The following is a 14,396-nucleotide window of genomic DNA, read 5'->3' as shown; positions in this document are numbered from 1 at the left end:
TGAGGGGTCCTGACTGTTAGAAGGAAAACTATCAGACGACAGGAAGGACACCTACACCCAAAGCCCCATCAGTACATCCACCGTCATCAAAGACCAGAGGCAGACAAAACCACAAAGATGGGGAAAAGCAGGGCAGAAAAGCTGAAATTCAAAAATAAGAGTGCATCTCCGGCAAAGGGCGCGGCTCATCACCAGCAACGGATCAAAGCTGAATGAGGAGAATGAAAGCGGCGGAGGATGAGAAGAAGCACAGTCATCAAATTTCTCAGAGCTAAAGGAGGAATTAAAGTACCCAAGCGCCAAAAGAAACTAAAATCTTGAAAAAAGTTGAAAGAATTGGTAAAGCTGAAGTAATTAATGCAGAGAAGGATCGCGAGAATGAAAGAGATGAAAACCATGACCGAGAAATACATGACAAATGCACAGAAGCTTCAGTAACCGGACTCGATCAACTGGAAGAGAAGTATCAGCCGATTGAGGATCAAATAAGATAAGAAATAGAAGAGAAACCAAAGAAAAAAGAAAGAAAAAGAAAAGAACAAAGCACCACAGAAGTATGGGATTGTAAAAGACCAAATCTATGTCTGATTAGGGTGCCTGAGAGTGAGGGAAAGTGGAACCAAGTGGAAAACACTCTTCAGGATATATCATCCCAGGAGAACCCCAGCCTGATAGGGGCAGGCCAACATTCAAATCAGGAAATACAGAGAAGCATGCAAGATACTCCTCCGAGAAAGAGCAACTCCAAGACACATGAGTACCAGATTCACCCAAGAGTTGAAATGAAAGGAAAAAGAATCACCAAGACAGCCAGAGAAAGGTCAGGTTACCCACAAGGGGAAGCCCATCAGACTAACAACAAGATCTCTAAGCCAGAACTCTCAAGCCAGAAGAGAGTGAGGCCAATATTCAACATTCTTAAGAAAAATTTTAAACCCAGAATTCATATCCAGCCAAGCTAAGTTTCATAAGTGAAGGAGAAATAAAATCCTTTACAGATAAGCAAATGTAGAATTTTGTCCACCCTGCGGCCTGCCTTACAGAACCCTGAAGAAGCACTCAACATGAAAGTAACAGCAGTACCAGCCATTTGCAAAAACATGCAAAATGTAAAGACCATCGAGAGACTAGGAAAGAAACTGCATCAACTAACTTGAGCAAAATAACCAGTTAATATCATAATGGCAGGATCAAGTTCACACATAACAATCACCAACTTGTAAATGTAAATGGACCCTAAAATGCTCCAATGAGAAAAGACACAGACTGTGGAAACTGGAAAGACCCATCCAGTCTACTGTATTCCAGGGGCCCCATCTGACATGCAGAGACATACATAGGCTCAAAATAAAAGGGATGGAGGAAGATTTACCAAGCAAATGGAGAACAAAAAAAGAGTTTGCAATACTAGTCTCTGATAAAACAGACTTTAAACCATCCAAGATCAAAAGAGACAAAGAGGCCATTACATAATGGTAAAGGGATCAATTCAACGGAAAGACTAACTATCTTAAATATATATGCAGCAATGCAGGGCACCCAGATTCATTAAGCAAGTCCTTAGAGACTTACAAGAGACTTAGACTCCCATACAATAATAATGGGAGACTTCAGCCTCCACTGTCAGCATTAGACAGATCAATGAGACAGAGAAAGTGCTTTCTAGGATATCCAGGAATTGAACTCATCTGCAGCAAGCCAGACCTATGAACATCTATAGAACTCTCCACTAAAATCAACCAGAATATACATTCTTCTCAGCACCACATATTGCCTCCCAAAAATTGACCACGTAATTGGAGTAAAAGCACTCCTCAGCAAATGTGTACAAGAACAGAAATTATAACAAACTGTCTCAGACCACAGTGCAATCAGAAACTAGAACTCAGGACTAAGAAACTCTATCAAGAACCGCTCCAACTACATGGGAAACTGAACAACCTGCTCTAGACCAGCTGCTGGGTACATAAGAGAAATGAGAGAGCCAGAGAAATAAAAGATGTTCTTTGAAACCAATGAGAACAAGATACAACATAGAATCTCTGGAAGCACATTTAAAGCAGTGTGTAGAGAATTTATAGCACCTAAATGCCACAAAGAGAAAGCCCAGGGAAAGATCCCAGAATTGGCCTCTAACGCCACTTGAATTAAAAACTAAGAGTGCAAGAGCAAGCACATTCAGCTAGCAGAGAAGGCAAGAAATAAGCAAAGATCAAGAGCAGAACTGAAGGGAGATAGAGACACAAAAACCCTCCAAAAATCAATAAGATCAGGAGTTAGTTTTTGAAAAGATCAACAAAATTGACAGACCATAGCAAGACTAATAAAAGAAGAAAAGAGAAAGAATCAAATGTGTAATTAAAAATGATAAAGGATATCACCCATGACCCCACAGAAATACAGAACTACCATCAGAGAGAATGCTATAGAAACACCTCCACCAAATCCAACTGGAGAATCTAGAAGAATGGATAATTTCCTGGACACTTACACTCTTCAAGACTAAACCAGGAAGAAGTTGAATCCCTGAATAGACCAAATAGCAGGCTCTGAAATTGAGGCAATAATTAATAATAGCCTACCAACCAAAAAGTCAGGACCAGATGGATTCACAGCTGAATTCATACAGAGGTACAAGGAGGAGTTAAGGTACCATTCCTTCTGAAACTATTCCAATCAATGAAAAGAGGGAATCCTCCTAACTCGATTTTATGAGGCCAACATCCCTGATACCAAAGCCTGGCAAGAGACACGAAACAAAAGAATTTTAGACCAATATCCTGATGAACATCGATGCAAAAATCCTCAATAAAATCCACCAAACCAGATTGTAACACATCAAAAAGAAACATCCACCACCATGATCAAATTAGGCTTCATCCCTGGGATTAAGGCTAGTTCAACATTTGCAAATCAATAAACATAATCAGCATATAAGCAGAACCAAAAGACAAAGAACCATAGTTATCTCAATAGATGCAGAAAAGGCTTTTGAGAAAATTTCGCGCTCCCTTCATGCTAAAAGCAGCTCAATAAATTCGAGTATTGATGGGGCATTACCTCAAAATAATAAAAGGCTATTTATGACAAACCCACAGCCAATATCATAGTGAATGGGCAAAAACTGGAAAAATTCCTTTAGAAACTGGCACAAGACAGGGATGCCTCTCTCACCCTCCTACTTCAGCATAGTATTTGGAAGTTCACAGCTAGAGCAATTCTAGGCAAGAGAAAGAAATCAAGGTATTCCAGTTAGGAAAGAAGAAGTCAAATTGTCCCTGTTTGCAGATGACATGATTGTATGTTAGAAAACCCCATTGTCTCATTTGTCTCAACCAAGCTATTAAGCAACTTCAGCAAAGTCTCAGATTACAGAAGTCAATGTGCAAAATCACAAGCATTCTTATACACCAGTAACAGACAAACAGAGGAGCCAAATCAGGAATGAACTTCATTCTGAGTTGCTTCAAGAATAAAATACCTAGGAATCCAACTTACACAAGATTAAGGACACTCTTCGGAAGAGACTACAAACCACTGCTCAGTGAAATAAAAGAGGACTACAAACAAATGGAAAGAATGCCGCTCCATGGATAAGGAAGAATCAATATCGTGAAAATGGCCATACTGCCCAAGGTAATTTATAAATTCAATACCCATCCCATCCGGCTGCAATGCGTTTTGCTACAGGGTGGGAAAAGGCTGTAAGGATTCATATAAGACCAAAAGGGCCGCATCTCCAAGACAATCCCTAAGTCAAAGACAAAGCTGGAGGCATCACGCTACCTGACTTCAAACTACCAAGCTTCAAGGCTACAGTAACCAAAGAAACAGCATGGTACTGAGTACCAAAGAGCAGAGATATAGACCAATGGAACAGGGCAGAGTCCTCAGAAATAATACACACACATCTACATACATCTGATCTTTGACAAACCTGAGGGAAGAAACAAAAAGAGAATGGGGAAAGGATTCCCTATTTAATAAATGAATTATGGGATAATTGGCTGTATAAGTAGAAAGCTTGAAACTGGATCCTTTCCCTTACTCCTTATAGAAAGTGAATTCAAGATGGATTAGAGACTTAAATGTTAGACCTAATACCGCAAAAATCCTAGAGGAAAACCTAGGTAAGGTACCATTCAGGGGACAGAGCATGGGCAAAAGAGACTTCATGTCCTAAAATACCAAAGCAACAGCCAGCCAAAGCCAAAATTGATAAATGGGATCTAATTAAACTAAAGAGCTTCTGCACAGCAAAGAAACTACAAATATTAGGTGAACAGGAGCCCAGCCTACAGAATGGGAAAATTTTTGAAATCTACTCATCTGACAAAGGGGCTACAATATCCAGAACCTACAAAGAACTCAAACAAATTGACAAGAAAAAATCAAACAACCCCATCAAAAGTGGGCAAAGGATAGCAGACAGACATTTCTCAAAGAGACATTCCTTACAGCCAACAGACACATGAAAAAAGTACTCATCATCACGCCCATCAAGAGAAATGCAAAATCAAAGAACAATGAGATACCATCTCACCAGTTAGAATGGCGGAGTCATTAAAAGGAAACAACAGAGTGCTGGAGAGGTGTGGAGAAATAGGAACACTTTTTACACTGTTGAGAATTTGGGATTGTACACTGGATTCAACCATTATAGAAACAGTATGGCGATTCCATAGGATCTAGAACTAGATGTACCATATAGCCCAACCATCCCATTACTCGGTATATACCCAAAGTTATAAATTATGCTGCTATAAAGACACATGCACACGTATGTTTATTGCCTTTACTATTCCACAATGTAAGAGACTTGGAATCAAGCCCAAATGTCAAAATGTTTGACAGATTGGATTAAGAAAATGTGGCACATATACACCATGGATACTATGCAGCCATAAAAAAGGATGAGTTTGCATCCTTTGTAGGGACATGGATGCAGCTGGAAACCATCATTCTTAGCAAACTATCACAAGAACAGAAAACCAAACACCGCATGTTTTCACTCATAGGTGGAAACTGAACAATGGGATCACTTGGACTCAGGAAGGAGAACATCAGACACCGAGGCCTATCATGGGGAGGGGGAAGGGGGGAGAGATTGCATTGGGAGTTATACCTGATGTAAATGATGAGTTGATGGGTGCAGCACACCAACATGGCACAAGTATACATATGTAACAAACCTGCACGTTATGCACATGTACCCTACAACTTAAAGTTTAATAATAATAAATAAATTAAAAAAAAAAAAACATGCAGTTCGCCCACCTAACAAACCTGCACATGACCCGCTGAATCTAAAATAAAAGGTGAAAAAAAAAAAAAAAAAAGACAGGCTATAATGAGTGTTGGTGAGGATGTGGATAAAGAAACCCCATACACTCTTAATGGGAGCATAAATCTGTATAGCCACAATGGAGAACAGTATGGAGGTTCCTCAAAAAGCTAAAAATAGAACTACTATTTAATCCAGTGATCCTACTGTTGGGTACATATCCAAAAGAAAAGAAATCAGTCTATCAAAGATATATCTACATTTTCATGTTTATTGCAGCAGCATTCACAATAGCCAAGGTATAGAATCAACCTAAGGGTCCATCGACACATGAATGAATAAATAAAATGTGGTGCATATACATAATGAAATATTATTCAGCCATAAGAAATAATGAAATCCTGTCACTTGAAACAACATAGATGGAAGTAGAGGACATTGTTTAAGTGAACAAGGCCTTGCACAGAATCAGGAATATCACATGTTCTTACTCATATGTGGGAGATTAAAAAAAAAAAAATTGAACTCATGGAGATAGTAGAATGATGGTTACCAGAATCTGAAAGGGGAATATAGAGAAGGTTTGGTTATGGGTACAAAAATAAAGTTAGGATGGAGAAATAAAAAATAAAGTTAGTGTTCTTTAGTACAACAGGGCAACCACAGTTATAATTTATTGCATATTTTGAAATAACAAAAAGTAGAATTGGAATGTTCCTGTCACAAAGAAATGATAAATGCTTGAGGTGATAGATATCCCAGTTACCCTGATTTGATCATTACACATTGTATACTTGTATCAAAATATCACATATGCCTTATATAATTATGTACTCCTATCATGTATTCATAAAAATAAAACAGCATCTTTGAACTTGCAAACATTTATGTAAAATCTGATTATTTTTCATGTAAGAAAACAGTGATGACATATTTACACATATATACATGAGAAGTAATGAGTATCAACTTTATTTTAACAGTAGAGTCAGTTCACAATGTGTAATCAACTGGTCACATGAAAAGAAGTAAATAAAAATTGCTTCATGGTAAGAGGGTTCTAGAAAGAGTTATTAACTAATTCCTTATTTTGAATTGCTGTGGTCCATCCCCAATTTGTCATTTTATCTTCCCCAGTGAAATCACCTTGAGAATGGCCCTACGAATCTGCTGGGTCTTGATGCTGTTGATAACAGGGTTCATCAAGGGTGGGAAGAGCACAGAGACAGTGCCCATGAGGATGTGCACCAAGGGTGAGACGTGGCGCCCAAGCCTGTGGACAATGGACAAGCCTAACACAGGCACGTAGAAATAGAACACAGCCAGGATGTGGGAGACACAAGTGTTGAGGGCCTTCAGCTGCTCCCCTGCAAAGACGATGGCCAGCATAGTGCAGAGGGTGACAGTGTAGGAGAGTAGGATAAAAAGAACATCAGAGCCCATGGCCAGCATAATGATGCACAGCCCATAGAGTCTGTTGAAATGTGTGTCAGAGCAGGCCAGGAGGATCATGTCTTGGTGAAGACAGTAAGCATGGGAGAGTGCCCCAGGTTGACAGTAGTCAAATTTTAATAGGTGCAATGAAGGTGCAGCAGTGACGGCAGCACATCGCACGCTCAGCACAACCCCAATCAATGCTACGCGGGGACCTGTGAGCCCAGATGCATAGCACAGTGGGAATCAGATGGCCACTAGGAGGTCCAGAGCCATAGTAAAGAGCATGGCTGATTCCATGAAGGAGTGGAGGAAATGCTGCTGCAGAACACAGGGCACCAGGTTCATTGTGCGAGCATCAAACCACAGCACACCCAGCACAGAGGGCAGTGTGGACATGCACAAGCCAGGATGGCCAGGAATTAGTACATAGGCTGGTGGAGGGAAGGGTCAGTTCCAGATGCAAGATGGTGGCATTACCCACAAGGGCCACAAGGTATCCTACAAAAATGGGCAGTGAGATCAACTGGTGAGCCCACTCCAGGCCTGGGAAGCCCATCAGCAGGAATGTAGAAAAGCTCAAGTTGACACTTGATAGAGAGGGCATCATCAATTTCAAGAGGCCTATTCACTCTGGGGAAGGTGGCAATGTGTTTGAAGGTTAACAGGGCAGTTAGCACAATGGCTTCTGCTATAACTGGACACCAGTCTCCTGCTGGATGGTCTAGCCTCTCTGTACTGCCTGGACTTGGTTGCCCCTTAATTATCCACTGCCTTCACAAGCAGTCTAAACTCCTTCTCCGCATTCTGCACTGTTTTAATTAATGCCATCTATTTACTTAACTCGATGATATTAAGCCTCTTCTGGGGATGCCATTCTACACTGGCTGCACTGGCACTTATAAAACTGTCTCTCTCCCTTAGGTCTTTGGCCCTCAAAGGAGTCTCCCTAGATGGAGGCAGGCTTGATGAATGCCAAAGAGGGATTAGCATCCTCTTAGATCAAAGCATTTGAGATGCCCAGTTATCTTAAATGGAAATTTCGTGAACCATGAGCACCCCTAAGAGGGATTTCAGTGAGCCAGATGATCTTTCACTCTCTTCTTTCCTCAGCTGCCAACTTTGTAAGAAAATTTATTGGGTGCTTCTCAGTTCTCTTTTTTTGTCTTTCTTTTCTTTTCCCAGACAAAACTCCCCTTGAGTCTGTCTTTACAACCAGGTTCACCGTCATTCACTGAGCAAATATGTAAAGATCACAAGCTTTGGGTCAGATATTTGAATGCAAGCATTAATAATAAGACACAAAGTCTATCTTTCAGAAAGCATTGTCTTCTGCAGGAGGTTCATGTGAAAAAACTTTCCTTGATGAAGCAAAAACAGACTTCCCAGGTAATACAAATATTTAGCAAGCTTTCCTTACTCATGTCTGCACTATCATTGAAAACAGGGAACACTTTAGATAGAGGGGAAAACATGTACAAAGGCTCGGAGTTGTCACAAACAAAGACATAAAATTATGTGAACTTCAATTACATGACCCATCTGTGTTTTACAGATACAGTATCAATTTCAAAGGCTTACAGAGGCTTGTGGATATTAAATAACAGGGGATAGTTGTAAAGATTTTTGCCTGCAGGAATATAGGCTTGTGCTGAGGAATGGACCAGACCGTTTAAAGCAGATACTGTCATTAGCAGGAATATGTATAGCTTTGGCTGATTTTATTTATTTATTTATTTATTTTGTTTATTGCTGTTGTTGAATCAGTGAAGCATAGTTAAAACTACAAGCACCACAGTCAGAGAGAACTGTCAAACTTGGTATAATACTGGGCAAGATATTTTGTCTCTCAGCCTCAGTGTACTTATCTGTAAAATGGGTAATCTAGTAGTACCCATTTCATAAGGTTATTGTCAAGATAAAGCGACTTATAGTGTATTATGCCCTTAGAATAATACCTAGGTTATAATATATGCTTTAAAAAACTATTATATGCAAAATAGAAGGTACTCAGCACCTTCTACTGAGTTTTCCTGTGAACCTATAACTCTTAAAGTCAAGTCTATTTAAAAAGGATTTAATACAATAATTTTATGTTACTGTTTTCTGTTGCTATCTTTTCCTGATACTAAATGGAAAAATAGATAATATATTCTAGGAAAGAGAACAAAAAAGTTGAGGAGAAGCCAGGTGATGGGACTTCCTTCAGTATAACATGGAAAACACAGCCCTGAATTGAGTGGCCCTGTTTGGAGAGGAGGTCCAGCATCATGGTTTAAGAAAATCAGACATGCTTGATATTGAATTTCAGTTCTGACTTATGTTAGTGATTTAACTAAGGAAAGTTCCTTTCCTCTCTGAACCTCAGTTTCCTAATTTTAAAACATTGAAAATAATAATACGTCCCTACTTTACAGGTTTGGTGAGAAAATTAAATGAAATAATGAAAAATAATAAAAATAAAAAAGTACTCAGCACTCTCTACCGTGACTTAAATGCTTAATAAATATTAGCATTTATCATGATCACAATTATCATCTTCACGGTCATCTTCAGCATAATATATAACCTTTTATAGTCATTGTAAAATGCTCTTTTTAGGTTATAAAACTGAAATATCTTCTTCAGAAAATTGGTATAAGGCAAAGTTAGAGAAATACATATAGAAAATAAGATATATCACAGCTATTTTTCTTTTGATACAAATATTTATAACCTTTTACATAGTGATTGTTCTGTACATAATTTTGCTTGTTTTTCATTTAATATTTTGTTGAGTACATGCTGAATAGGAGCAGCTCCAGTCTTCAACTCCCAGCGCCAAGCTTACACAGAAGACCGGTGATTTCTGCATTTTCAACTGAGGTACTGGGTTCATCTCACTGGGGAGGCCGGACGATCTGTACTGGTCAGCTGCTGCAGCCCTACCAGCCAGAGCTGAAGCAGGCTTAGGTATCACCACCTGAGAAGCCAAGGGGAAGGGGAACTTTCCCAGCCAGGGAACTGAGACACACAACACCCGGAGAATCGGCACTCCCACCTACCGCGCTTGGAGCAAACAGGCACACCAGGAGATCATATCCCACACCCGGCCGGGAGGGTCCCACACCCACGAGCCTCCCTCATTGCTATCACAGCAGTCTGTGATCTACCGGGCAAGGCAGCAGCGTAGGTTGGGGAGGGGCGCCCGCCATTGCTGAGCCAAGTAGGTAAAACAAAGCTGCTGGGAAGCTCTGAACTGCGGTTTCCAGCAGCTCAAGGGAAACCTGCCTATCTCTCTGTAGACTCCACCTCTGGGGGCAGGGCACAGGGTCAATAACAAAGCAGCAGACACCTCTGCAGATGCAAACGTGACTCTGTCTGACAGCGCTTTGAAGAGAAAGCAGGATCTCCCAACACAGAGGTTGGGAGATCTGAGAAGGGACAGACTCCCTTGCTCAAGCGGGTCCCTGACCCCCGAGTAGCCTAACTGGGAGACATCCCCACTAGGGGCAGCCTGACACCCCACACCACAGGGTGGAGTACACCCCGAGAGTGAAGCTTCCAAAGCAAGAATCAGACAGGTACACTCGCTGTTCAGAAATATTCCCATCTTCTGCAGCCTCTGCTGCTGATACCCAGGCAAACAGGGTCTGAGCGGGACCCTGCTAAATCTCCAACAGACCTATTGTATTGAGGGTCCTGACTGTTAGAAGGAAAACTATCAAACAGGAAGGACACTAGCACCAAAACCCCATCAGTACATCACCATCATCAAAGACCAGAGGCAGATAAACCACAAAGATGGGGAAAAGCAGGGCAGAAAAGCTGAAATTCAAAAACAGAGCGATCTCCCAAGTAAAGTGAGCCGCCATTTGCAGCAACGGATCAAAGCTGGACGGAGAATGACTTTGACGAGATGAGAGAAGAAGGTTTCAGTCCATCAAATTTCTCAGAGCTGAAGGAGGAATTACGCATCTAAAGCAAAGAAAACTAAAAATCTTGAAAAAAAAAGTGGAAGAATTCGACGGCTAGAGTAATTGGCTAATGCAAAGAGAAGGTCCTAAATGAAAATGAGAAAAGAGATGAAAACCATGACACGAGAAATACATGACAAATGCAATGCTTCCAGTAACCACTGATCAACTGGAAGAAAGTATATCAGCGATTGAGGATCAAATGAATGAAATGAAGCAGAAGAGAAACAAAGAAAAAAGAAGAAAAAGAAATGAAACAAAAGTAAGGGATTATGTAAAAAGACCAAATCTACGTCTGATTAAAAGAAAGTGAGGGGGGAAAATGGAACCAAGTTGGAAAACACTCTTCAGGGATATCATCCAGAGAACTTCCCTAACCTAGTAGGGCAGGCCAACATTCAAACCAGGAAATACAGAGAACGCCACAAAGATACCCTCGAGAAGAGCAACTCCAAGACACATAATTGCCAGATTCACCAAAGCTGAAATGAAGGAAAAATCTTAAGGGCAGCCAGAGAGAAAGGTCGGGTTACCCACAAAGGGAAGCTCATCAGACTCACAGCAGATCTCTCGGCAGAAACTCTCCAAGCCAGAAGAGAGTGGGGCCAATATTCAACATTCTTTTTTTTTTTTTTTTTTTTGAGACTGAGTCTGGCTCTGTCGCCCAGGGCTGGGAGTGCGGTGGCCGGATCTCAGCTCATTGCAAGCTCCTCCTGCTCACGCCATTCTCTGCCCCTCAGCCTCCCCGAAAAGAAGCTGGGACCACAGGCTCGCCACTGCCCGGCTAGTTTTTGTATTTTTTAGTAGAGACGGGTTTCACCCCTTGTTAGCCAGGATGGTCTCATCTCCTGACCTCGTGATCCACCTGCCTCCCAAAGTGCTGGGATTGTTGGTGGCTTGAGCCACCGCACTCGCCTTCAACATTCTTAAAGAAAAGAATTTTAAACCCAGAATTTCATATCCAGCCAAACTAAGCTTCATAAGTGAAGGAGAAATAAAATCCTTACAGATAAGCAAATGCTTAGAGATTTTGTCACCACTAGGCCTGCCTTGCACAAGAGACCCTGAAGGAAGCATCACTAAACATGGAAAGGAAACAACCGGTACCAGCCATCTCAAAAACATGCCAAAATGTAAAGACCATCGAGGCTAGGGAAGAAACTGCATCAACTAATGAGCAAAATAACCAGTTAATATCATAATGGCAGGATCAAGTTCCCACACATAACAATCTTAACCTTTAAATGTAAAATGGACTAAATGCTCCAATTAAGAGACACAGACTGGCAACTGATAAAGAGTCAAGACTCATCAGTCTGTTGTATTCAGGGAGACCCATCTCACACGCAGACATACATAGGCTCAAAATAAAGGGATGGAGGAAGATTTACTAAGCAAATGGAGAACAAAAAGCTGGGGTTGCAATCCTAGTTCTGATAAAACAGACTTTAAACCATCAAAGATCAAAAGAGACAAAGAAGGCCATTACATAATGGTAAAGGGATCAATTCAACAGGAAGAGCTGCTAACTATCCTAAATATATATGCACCAATACAGGAGCACCTAGATTCATAAAGTAAAGTCCTAGAGATCTACAAAGAGACTTTATAGACCTCCATACAATACGTAGCTGGAGACTTCACTCCACTGTCAACAGCCAGGGACAGATCAATGAGACAGAAAGTTAACAAGGATATCCAGGAATTGAACTCATCTCTGCGCAAGAGACCTAATAGGACATCTATAGAACTCTCCACCCCAAATCAACAGAATACATTCTTCAGCACCACATCGTAAAATTTACTCCAAAATTGACCACATAATTGGAAGTAAAGCACTCTCAGCAAATGTGTACAAGAACAGAAATTATAACAAACTGCTCCCTCAGGACCGCCAGTGCACCAAATCCAGAACTCAGGGACTAAGAAACTCTATCAAACCGCCAACTACATGTGTGGAAACTGAACAACCTGCTCCTGGAATGACTACTGGGTACACATAACGAAATGAAGGCAGAAATAAAGATGTTCTTTGAAACCAAGGAGAACAAAGATACAACAACATACCAGAATCTCTGGGATGGTTTTAAAGCGGCAGTAGAGGGAATGAGCAGCACTAAATGCCCATGTAAAGCAAGAGAAAGCAGGAAAGACCTGAAAATTGACACTCTAACATCGCACTAAAAAAGAACTAGGAGAAGCAAGAGCAAACATATCTGAAAGCTAGCAGAAGGCTAGAAATAACTAAGATCAGAGCAGAACTGAAGGAGAGACACAGGAAGAACCCTCCAAAAAAATCAATGAATCCAGGAGTTGCCTTTTGAAAAAGATCACCGTACCACAGACCACTAGCAAGACTAATAAAGAAGAAAAGAGAGAAGAATCAAATCGACCTAATTAAAATGATAAAGGGGATATCACCACCGACCCCACAGAAATACAAACTACCATCAGAGAATACCTTCATAAACACCTCTACGCAAATAAACTGGAAAAATCTTAGAAGAAATGGATAATTTCCCCTCGGACACCTCTACACTTTCCAAGACTAACCAGAAGAAGTTGAATCCCTTGAATAGACCTCAATATCAGGCTCTGAAATTGAGGCAACAATTAATAGCCTACGGACCAGATGGATTCATTAGCTGAATTTAAATATGAGTGGATAACGATTCCTTCTGGAAACTATTCAATCATTGAAAAGAGGGAATCTCCACCCATGAGGCCAACATCATCCTGATAATTGAAGTCTGGTGAATTAAAGGACCTTTAGACCAATATCCCTGATGAACATCGATGCAAAATCCTCAATAAAATACTGCAAAACCGGATTCAGCAACACATTCCAAAGCTTATCCCACCATGATCAAGTGGGCTTCATCCTTCTGGGATGCAAGGCTGGTTCAACATTCAAGAAATCAATGTTACAACCGCATATAAACAGAACCAAAGACAAAGAACCACATGATTATTTCAATACGCAGAAAATACTTTGACAAAATTCAACAGCCCTTCATGCTAAAACGCCTCAATAAATTCGCCGGGTATTGATGGAACGACCTCAAAATAATAAGAGCTATTTATGACAAACCCACAGCCAATATCATACTGAATGGGCAAAACTGGAAAAAATTTCCTTTGAAACCTATACTGACAGGGATGCCCTCTCTCCACTCTATTCAACATAGTGTTGGGTTCTGGCTAGGTAATCAGGCAAGAGAAAGAAATCAAGGGTATTCAGTGTTAGGAAAGAAGAAGTCAAATCGTCCCTGTTTGCAGATGACATGATTGTATATTTAGAAACCCCATTGTCTCGGCCTAAAATCTCCTTAAGCTGATAAGCAACTTCAGCAAAGTCTCAGGATACAAAATTAATGTGCAAAATCAGCATTCTTATACACTAGTAACAGACAAACAGAGAGCGAAATCATGAATGAACTTCCATTCACAATTGCTTCAAAGAGAATAAAATACCTAGGAATCCAACTTACAAGGATGTAAAGGACCTCTTCAAGGAGAACTACAAACCAATTGCTCAAAGGAAATAAAAAGAGGACACAAACAATGGAAGAACATACCATGCTCATGGATAGGAAGAATCAATATCGCGAAAATGGCCATACTGCCCAAGGTAATTTATAGATTCAATGCCATCCCCATCAAGCTACCAATGCTTCTTCTCACATAAATTGGAAAAAATTGCTTTAAAGTTCCTATGGAAC

The 14,396-nt window shown here is 40.6% G+C and overlaps 1 pseudogene; it reads right to left on the bottom strand.

Annotated features, from left to right (window-relative positions):
• Positions 1–5,912: 5,912 nt before the first annotated feature.
• Positions 5,913–7,975, bottom strand: LOC110741232 (annotated as a pseudogene).
• Positions 7,976–14,396: the final 6,421 nt, after the last annotated feature.

The sequence above is a fragment of the Papio anubis genome, chromosome 12 (genome assembly GCF_008728515.1).
Source record: "Papio anubis isolate 15944 chromosome 12, Panubis1.0, whole genome shotgun sequence".
In the NCBI taxonomy this organism is placed as follows: Eukaryota; Metazoa; Chordata; class Mammalia; order Primates; family Cercopithecidae; genus Papio; species Papio anubis.
This window is presented reverse-complemented; position numbering and strand designations above follow the sequence as displayed.